The following is a 10,281-nucleotide window of genomic DNA, read 5'->3' as shown; positions in this document are numbered from 1 at the left end:
TGTTCCTGACTATCAGCATACTTTAACGCCCAATACTAAACTAATATCTCAGACATCTCTATTTAAGTTAACTCTAAACATTCAGTTTGAAGAGCAGCTTGATTTGGCTGGTTCTGTATCACATCAAGCCAAGATGCCCAGTTGAAGTGCAAGCACAGAAAAACATTAAAAAAAGTCTTAAAAGAACAATTTGGTCTTTAATTGTGATACTCTGAATATTTTCAGAGACTGCTGGCAGTTTCAAAAATGATATCACATTTCACCTCTTGAGAAATAAGCTTTTTTTTTGACATACACTCAACATTATTCAATTATAAACAATCAATACTAAGAAAATATCAGTGCTGGATACAAGATACAGAATAACAAGTTCAAAGGTAGTTGCAGATTGTGTTATATTTGTCCCACATTGTTGTTAATGTACATAATGGATCAGTAATGCATTTGTTTTTATGTGGACTGAATATATGCTTCTTAGAGAGATACTTGCTCTTTTCGTTCACAATGTATTTACAGTAAAACTCATTGATGCCAATTTTTCCGTTCTTAAGGTAAACGTTTTACCTGTGAGGTGATTAGATTCAATGATTATATGTTGGATTTTTGCCTTGAATGTGAGAAGATGTTGCTTCTCATCCACTGTGCATCATCTATGAAGTACAGTAAGTGGTTTCCCGTCAAGTTTAGGTTTCCTGAACAACTGCTACACAAGTTGAGTCAAATTAACGTTAGACGTTGTATTTCAAGATGAGCAAGACGAGGCCGTTCCAAATTTAGCCTAGCATACATTTCTGTGCAGTCATAGTACCATGAGTACAATTAGACCACATTTAACACATTAAAACTAATGGTTATGTGAACTATCAATTCTACCCATGATGTACCACTGTACCAGAGTCTCAAAATGTGTTTCTGTGTGAAAATATGTGAAATTTATTCACGTGGGTTTGAACTATGTCATTTATTTGAGTTTTGTCTTATTGTTATAATATCACATGCTCCTCACATGTTATAACCCATTACACAATGTGTCTATATGGGATATGTTGTCACATTTTACTTCTATTCTTTCAGGGTGACATATTTTTTACTAGACATGTGGAAAAAATAATCTAAACTCAAAGTGAAGTTACATACACAAAAATGAAAGAAATGTCAAAAGTGTTAGGTTGTGATTCACTCTATACACTATATACACTAATTTTCCTTGGACCCTCTGAAGCAACCTGGGCCACCTTACGTATAAAAAGTACTACCTCTGCTTCTAACGATTCACATAAATTCAAATGGCTTTGATTATAAGATGGCAGGTTAAAGTTGCTGACTACAGTACAGTGTTCAAAAGCCTAGAGCCAGGATGTTTTGATCCTTTAATTCAGCACGGATGCATTAAATTGATCAAAAGTGACAGTAAATGCTGCTCTTTTGAACTTAACATTTATCCAAGGCTCTTGAAAAAATGTATCACATTTTCCAAAAAAACTGCAAGTTATTTTTTTTAACTGGAGTAATGGCTGCTGAAAATTCAGCTTTTACCACACAGACACAAATTGCATTTTTAAATATATTCAAATGCAATAAAAAATAAATGCAAAATGTCTAGATGTCTGCTATGGGCTGATTTCATTTATGTTGTTCATAGCCTGTAGAGTTTGTTTCCTATATGTTATGCGCAGCTACAGTATTTCTTACATACTCACAGCAGCATGTCTGTGGATTTATTGGCAGTATAGGGATATAAACAATCTTATCTAAAAACAAAACAGTTATTCATTTACATGAAACATTGTTTTGTGATGGCGTCCATGTTAAATATTTGTCAGTATTTGGAAATGTCTTGATCATAATTCTGAGCAGTTGCAACTTCAAAACCATAAAATTAACAGATACGCCACATAGAACAGTGCCATACATTAAAATAATGAGCAAACCCAGCCTTTTATCCGCTCGTACACGACTTCAGCTTTTTTAAGGTTTAATCACATCCCCCTGTAGTTCAATAATTGAATAAATTTGAATATAAATTAACAGTATATAAATCTAAGTATCAGCTCGATCCCTTCTGACAGTCGTCCTTATGTGGAAATCGTATGTAAAAACTCCGTATCCTGCTGTACGCAATCATTAGCCCTGCACGCAGTCCCTTACGGTCATTCACACTTCTGTTTTTCTTTTTCTTCCTCTCTGTGTTTAAGAGCGAATACTCGACAGTCACCTCTGGCCAAGAAGCCACAGTGGTCTGATTGAACCCCTGGCTCTGGCATCGCTCTCTCTCTCTCTCACTTTCTCTTTCTCGCTCGATCCTATATCTTTCTCTCAGCAGCCCTGCAGGTATCAGTGTGTGGAGTGAAGCATCAGCGAATCTTACGGCTTGTTGTCCGAAGACCGGTGCTGTCCGTTATTCCCTCTAGCATTATTGCATGCCAGAGGGCTCTCCGTCACCTGCAGCCGGACGATCGACATATTACGAAGCTGGGTGCTATCATTACATCTCTCATTCTCATACAGACACCAATACATATTCGTACACAACCCGCACCTCCCCTCCCCTTAAGGGCTTCATTAGATAAAAGGAAAACAGCTCTTTTTCAGCGCTGCAGTGCAATTATTCAGGGTAGTCAAGCATGTCTGGGTGTGACAAAGCAATTTGCCTTTTCAGTTTGCTGTTCCTGATACAGATACGGCTTTGAGAAATCAGCGAGAGGAAGAGAAATAGGGAAAGAGCGAGTGCATCGGTTCACTGCCCCCAGCGCAGCGGGCTATCAGCCGTTATTTACCTTGTGTATAGAGCGCTGTGTGGTTCTGTGACTGCTGATCAGCTCTCTGCTCAGGGTCTCAGACTCTAGGGTTAAAGGAAGGGCTCGTAACCGGAGGACGTCCTGGTGCTTCTCCTTGAATCAAGGTTAGGATTTGGGCTGTTCGAGCTCCCATCAGCGGGAGGCTGTAAGTGCTGGAAAATGATTCCATTGCTGTCCGCGTGATCGTGAGTGAGGGGAGCGTTCACGGCCACTGACTTCCTATTTATCTTCTCTTACCTGCACTCTTGCAGGGTAATCGATACTGAGGGATTTAGGCCTAGAGGAGAAGGAGAGGGCAGAGATGGACTTATTTCCACACACGCTGTCCCTCTGTTGTCAAACCTTTGAATTGAGATCAGCAGAAAGCATAAACCCACGCTCAAAAATAGAGGCTGCTGCAAAAGTAGATGCCAAAGGAGACACGTTTTAGGTTTTAACCGGCAGACAGATGTACAGATGCTTCAGAGAACCCAAGAGGGCTTCACGCTGCTCCTCTGTAGATGATACCTGGAACTGCTGATCTGTAGAAAATACACTCTAAGAAAAGTCTGTAAAAATAAGGCCTAATGTACCTTGTTAATATGAATGAGTTTTCCATACTGATTTTCCACAAGTCTTTTAGCCATATATTGAATTATGTATTGCATCGCACTGAATTGTGTTTCAGGGTCTGAGGGAATGTCTGTGAAGGACATTTTGTAAATTTTACATTTTAAATTTTGTATTTTTTCTTTTCTTTGGCACTGTTATTTTGCTCTATTTAAAATAGTAGTACAGTCATCAGTCGTCAGAATATAATACAGATGGATTACGGATTGACCCAAGGCATTATTATTTGACTCAAAGAATTATGGATTGCACAAATAAATAAATAAATGAATCACTGAATGAATGAACAAATAAATTAATTAATTTTAGGACCGTACATTACTTTTTTTCTCTTTTTTTTGTCTGGTTGTAAGCACAGTTGTAGGTAAAAATATTAGATATTATGACCCAACAATTTCAAGTACCTTTCAAATCAAGTCAAGTCACCATTTTTTTTCTATAATGCAGATTGTCAAAGCATTTTAATAAAAAAAAAGAAAATAATCATTTTTAAGATTATGAGAAACATACGTACAAGTGTGTCCTAGTCCTGACGTAACTGTTGACTGTTACTGTATAATATAATACTGAGAAATTTTCGAATCTCCAGAAAACTCTCTAGTAAAAAACTTTTTGGTACCGAAAGGTTTCTTTGCTCCAAAGAATCATTAAATAACCTTTGTTTGGGAACAGTATATTTTCTTACTTGGCTGATTTTATTGTAATTTATTCTTCTGCTGCTGTCAGTTTTCCTCAATTAAATGCAAACACATAAAAGTAGTCATTTCATTAAAGAAGAACCCTAAATATTTTGCATTCATAAATGTTCTGAGATAAATATTGTCTAAAAATGTATGCTTATATGCTAAATAGGTGGGCTATTATTCTCACAGGTGGGGCCCACAAGGATCTGCATCTGAAATGCTGTTGTCATGGAGACTAGTTACTGTCATGTGGACAGGCCGGTGGGGACTGGTGTTGGGATCAATAGGCGATCTGAAGACAGAATGTTTTCTTTCATTCCAGACCGTGTGCCAGCGTGGGGCTCTCTCTACCCCTCAATTGTGATGGAGAAACTAGGAAGAGACCATTTTAGCCCTTACAACAGCTGAACTAGGGGAGGGAAGACACAAGTGAGTGAGTGAGCTCTCCTGTTTTAGCAAAATTGGCTAAAATTGGTCCCCTTGAAGAGAAAGTCAAAGAGAGACGTGAAGGCACTAAAGTGTTTTTTTTTTCCTCAGAGTGATATGTATTCACTGTAGACGGTTTCATAAACCGCTCATGGGAGCTTCAAAAGCCAACTGATTTATGCCTGTCAGCGTGTGTAGAATCTGCTATCTTTTGCTGCGTACGATTGCATATATGTGTGTGTGTGTGTGTGAGAGAGAGACTGAAGTGTTCCAGTCTAGGGAAGGTACTGACCACTCTAATTATCCTCTATTTTCTTCAAACATGGCGGAGCTTTTGTGCGCCTGTCTCCTGAGATTCGCTCCCCCTTCTCATTTTCTTTGAGATTCAATTCCACTTCATCCCTCTCTGTCTTCTACATATAAAACACCTTCTTCAATTATTCCACTGACGTTCATATCTGTATTATTTGATGGCCAAGTCTGGTCAAAGGGGCCGTTCGGCTCACTCTTCTGTCAGTGGCTACAATCAATCTGAGAAAAAGGTCCATTTTCGTAGCATCTGTGTGTAAAAGAGAGCTAGAGTTAACAGAAATACAAAATGAAAAAGTAAGGGAGGGTGAAGGAAAAGAGTTGGTCGACACCCCTGAATAAAAAGCTATCTTTACGCGCTAGGAATCTTTGTGGCTCATCTTGAGTTGTTTCTGTTGTGTTGTTTCACACCGCATGCATAAGCAGCGTGTAAACAGAGAAGCAGCATGAAAGCAACGGAAGGGTCATATTGTGATTTCATATTTAACAAAATACAGAACATACAGAAACTGAAGTGGTTTCTTTGTTATTAAATTGAGTATTCCTTTCAGTAACAACTTTAAATTGTAAATGGTTATATGGGAGTGGTACATCGGTATTTGTTTTTTAATCAATCAATCACTTTTATTAATATAGCGCTTTTAACAATACAGATTATGTCAAAGCACTGCACAGTATCAAATAGGAAAATAGAGTGATAGTAATGTATAATAACAAGATTAAGCACTTAATTTTTATTAAATCGACAATAATCGCTTGAAATTAAGTGTCCTTAGCTAATCAAGCCAGAGGCAACTGCGGCGAGGAACCAAAACCCCATCCGTGACAGAATGGAGAAAAAAACCTTGGGAGAAACCAGGCTCAGTTGGGGGCCAGTTCTCCTCAGATCAGCACTTATTTTCCAGTTCAGTCTGTCAGGTTGTGTAAAGGACTTATTGATCTTGATCTGTCCTCAAGGCTCATTTAGGTCTTCTGGTGTCTGATGAAGGTCATCTATTGGTGCTGATCCACCATTTAATCTGGATATGAACTGAGGAACAGAATAAGAAACAAACTAATATTAGCATAGATGCCATTCATTTTATGATGTAACGAGTGCATTGTGCATTGTGTCTAATTAATGCAGACTAACAATCCTTTAGCAGATGTGTATTAGTGTGTTATGTGTAAACTAGATCTTTAATCTAATCTAGATCTTTAAACTAGAGTGTGTCTGCCTCCCGAACAGAGTTGGGGAGATTGTTCCAGAGTTTGGATGCTAAATAAAAAAATGGACCTGCCGCCTGCCGTAGATTTTGATATTCTAGGTATTATCAAATGGCCAGAGTTTTGAGAACTCAGCGGATATGAAGGACTATAATGTGATAAGAGCTCGCTCAAATATTAAGGAGCTAAACCATTCAGGGCTTTAAAAGTAATTAACAAGGTTTTTGTGTTTGATAGGGAGCCAATGCAGTGTTGACAGAACCAGGCTAATATGGTTATACTTCCTAGTTTTAGTAAAGACTCAGCTGAAGCGTGCAGAACAACCACCCAACAAAGTATTATAATAATCTAACCTCGAGGCAGTAGGCTTTTTTATATTTGTGATCATTATTGGCAATTAATTTACACACATTGTAACCAAAAAAACAACAACTCAAAAGTCAGATTTACTGAATAGACGGTGCAGTTTGTATTATTATTTGAGGTCAGTGTCCCGCTCCATTATTTTATATTGCCCATATTTCAGCAGCTTGTGCAGCTTGTTTAGCTAGAGTGCTGCATATGACAAAACATCCAGTACGCTCAGCACTGATACTCTATATATTGTACACCTATGCTTATACAGCAACGCTCACATAAGCAGTTCATATGGATGCCCAAAGAAAATATGCATGCTTATGTGTGTGGTGTGAAACAGGCCCTAGGGATCATATTGAGCTGTAATTATGCAGTGGATGTCTCAGTCAATAAAGCAACAATAGAAAATTTCTGTCAGCGCCGTTCATGCGAGGACCTATTGGTTCTTTCTTCATGCCTCAGGTATCCGTACGTGTGTGCTGCTCTCTAACGCTCTGAGACGTGTGGGCTTGGGCATGAATAAACGAACACTCGAGTCTTAGAGAGTGTTTTTAGCGAGCGAGGGTTACTGCGCTAGACTGAGGTGAGAAGAAGCCAATCGCTGAGGAGCAGAACAATGCCAAAGGCTGAGTCTGACTCATTCCAGGGTCAGTTCAGAGTCAAGGAGCCTGGATCCATCTCAGGAGGTGCCACAGGTTAGGGAGATGAAGGGATCGCGAACAGCTTGTGTGTGTGCTGTTTGTGGAGGTGCGTGTATTGCGTGTGTTGGCAGTTCCAGTCTGTCGGCTGACAGGCTTCCTGTTAATGAGCAGCTGTCTAGCATCACTATTCATGAGACCTGGCTGTCACACCTCTCACTCAGAGCAGCAACACATGAACCCCCTTGGCTCTTATTACTGAAGCACTTCAGCAGCAAACACACACCCACCTCTACTCTACGGGAGTGTGTGTACCCCATTAGCTTCACACTTTTGCTATCCTTCGTAAGACCCTGTTATTTACCTGTAGGATCAAGATATTCACATGATCAGAATAGATCAAATATCAAATACTGTGCGTATTAGTTCTTGTTCCAAAACCTAAAGAGCTGCCTAGACAGCCTTTTAACTACTTGGTTTCACAACAGAAAGTGTAGCCTTCTAAGATGGCTCCTTTTAGCCAAAAACAGATTTCCAAAAAATTGAGCTGAGTTTGGAATAGCGTGAAAACAAGTACGCTTAAATATATTAGATTAGATTAGATTAGATTAGATCCAACTTTATTGTCATTACACATGTACAAGTACAAGGTAACGAAATGCAGTTTAGGTCTAACCAGGAGTGCAATAAGCAGCAAGTGCAGGATATAGGTACAAATATAAATTACAAAGATAAATATGTGATAAATATGTACAAATTAAATTACAGATGAGAAGGGGGAATTTACAGTGAGTATGTGTAAACAATTTACAGATCGTTATGTACAAAAAAGAGCAGGATATACAGGATATGTATAGACAATTTTACAAGAGCAGCTCCCATACCAGACTGTGACACAGTTAGTTAGGATGCTCTCTATTGTACAGCGATAGAAGTTCACCAGGATGGCTGCGGACAGCTGGTTTATCTTAAGTTTCCTCAGGAAGAAAAGACGCTGGTGAGCCTTCTTGACCAGGCTGGAGGTGTTGGTGGTCCAGGACAGATCTTCCGAGATGTGGGTTCTCAGGAACTTGATGCATGAGACTGGCTCCACAGCAATCCCATTAATGTGGATGGGATCATGTGTGCCTCTTCTCACCTTCCTGAAGTCCACAATGAGCTCCTTGGTTTTGGTGGTGTTAAGGAGTAGATTATTGTCTTTGCACCACGTGGCCAGATGCTGGACCTCCTCCCTGTAGGCAGTCTCATCGTTGTTGCTGATGAGACCGATCACCGTAGTATCGTCTGCAAACTTGATGATGGAGTTAGATCCAAACACAGGTCTGCAGTCGTGGGTGAAGAGGGAGTAGAGGAAAGGGCTCAGCACACAGCCTTGTGGTACACCAGTATTGAGGGTGACAGTAGTGGAACAGATGTGGCCTGACCTAACATGCTGAGGTCTGTTGGTCAGGAAGTCCATAACCCAGTTGCACAGTGAGGTGTTAATGTCCAGATCTCTGAGTTTGGTGATTAACTTAGAGGGTATGACCGTGTTGAATGCTGAACTGAAGTCAACAAACAGCATCCGTGCGAAAGTATTTTTATTGTCCAAGTGTGTGAGTATGGAGTGCAGTGCGATGGAGACTGCATCCTCAGTGCTCCTATTGCCTTGATAGGCAAACTGGTGGGGGTCCAGTGTGGAAGGGAGAGAGTCCTTCAGATGTGACAGGACTAGTCGCTCAAAGCACTTCATAACGATGGGTGTGAGTGCTACAGGGCGGTAGTCGTTTAGGCACACTGGGCTAGAGATATTAAATCTGCACTTGTAATATACTTCAAATGTTAAAAAGTATATTTTAAAGTTAAGTTAAGTTAAACAAAGGGCCTCCTACATAGAGAGTATGCTTTGTAAAAATGTCTATTTTTCAAAATGTTTATTTTTTAAGTACATTTTAAATCACATAGTTTGTCATGTTTTAAAGAGGTGCACTTGTTTTGATGTGTTGACTAACATACTACAGCACACTTAAAGTAGTGTGTTTTTTAAATAATATTTTTAATATTCTATTTCAGCTTCATTGTTACAAATGTGTAATTACAAATACATTTATATAAATGATAACAAGTTTCAATATTATTATATTAAAGCATAATTTTGAGTCCCATAACCGTCTATCTGTATTAGCGCTGTCGATTTTTGTTTACATTATATATATTTTGGAATACAGAAAGTCCACTCAACAGATGAGAATTGTCTTTTTTGTAAAGAAGAATGAGGAAGACAAGAGTTTGTCTTTAATCAAGCAGTCTTTTTTGTTGACTTTAATCAAAGTGCATGAAACTTCAACTAACACAATATTTTACATCAGGAAAATAAATGTATTAACATATACAAATACTCAATGACAACAAATAAATAGTTCAATAAACAATTAAATAAATCTTATCAACGTTTCACACAACTTATATAGAAGACACAGGATCGCAGGAAAGTAAAAACAGCATATTGTATATTTGTATCCTCTGTGAAAGCTGGTAAGGAACTTTGAAACAGATCCATTACTTACAAATGTACATTACATTTTTGACATTTGGCCATTTTAGTAACCTTTTCTGTAAAGAAGAATGAGAGAGAAAAGAGTCAAGCAGTCCTTTTTATTTACTGAAGACGCGCTGTAGTAGCCATAGCAACTCTCCCCTCAACTGGCACTTAGTATTTAGAAAAGGCAACTTTGTTCTCTTTGATATACACTCATGTTGACAATAATGTTTCTTACATACATAGAAATAAACACATGTAAATAGTAAATAATACAATCAATTCAATAATCCTGTGACCTAAACTGCATACAGGGGGAAGTGTGTAAAAAAACAAACACATGCAGTATATATATATATATATATATATATATACACACAGTATGTTTATTCATTTATATATTAATATACTTAATGTTTAATGTGTAAACATAACATATTTTTTCTTAAATATACATGCATCTGTTCGCATTTTACAACTATATATATACATTCTTGATAAATGTGCTATATATGCTTATTGCTTATTAAATTATATTGTTAGCATAGCAACATACTAACATCAGACTCTATTGAATCAATTATTAGTCATCTGCGCAGTTCATGCGTGGCTGCCTACTTGTGTCCTGATTTTGCTGAGTTCAACATGTTCCTGGGTCAACATTTAGTCTAGCAATGCCTAAAATCAGAGGAAATGTTAGACGAATGACACTGCTGTACAAGCACCAAACACTAATT

Source organism: Puntigrus tetrazona, chromosome 3 (assembly GCF_018831695.1).
Source record: "Puntigrus tetrazona isolate hp1 chromosome 3, ASM1883169v1, whole genome shotgun sequence".
Taxonomy (NCBI): domain Eukaryota; kingdom Metazoa; phylum Chordata; class Actinopteri; order Cypriniformes; family Cyprinidae; genus Puntigrus; species Puntigrus tetrazona.
This window is presented reverse-complemented; position numbering follows the sequence as displayed.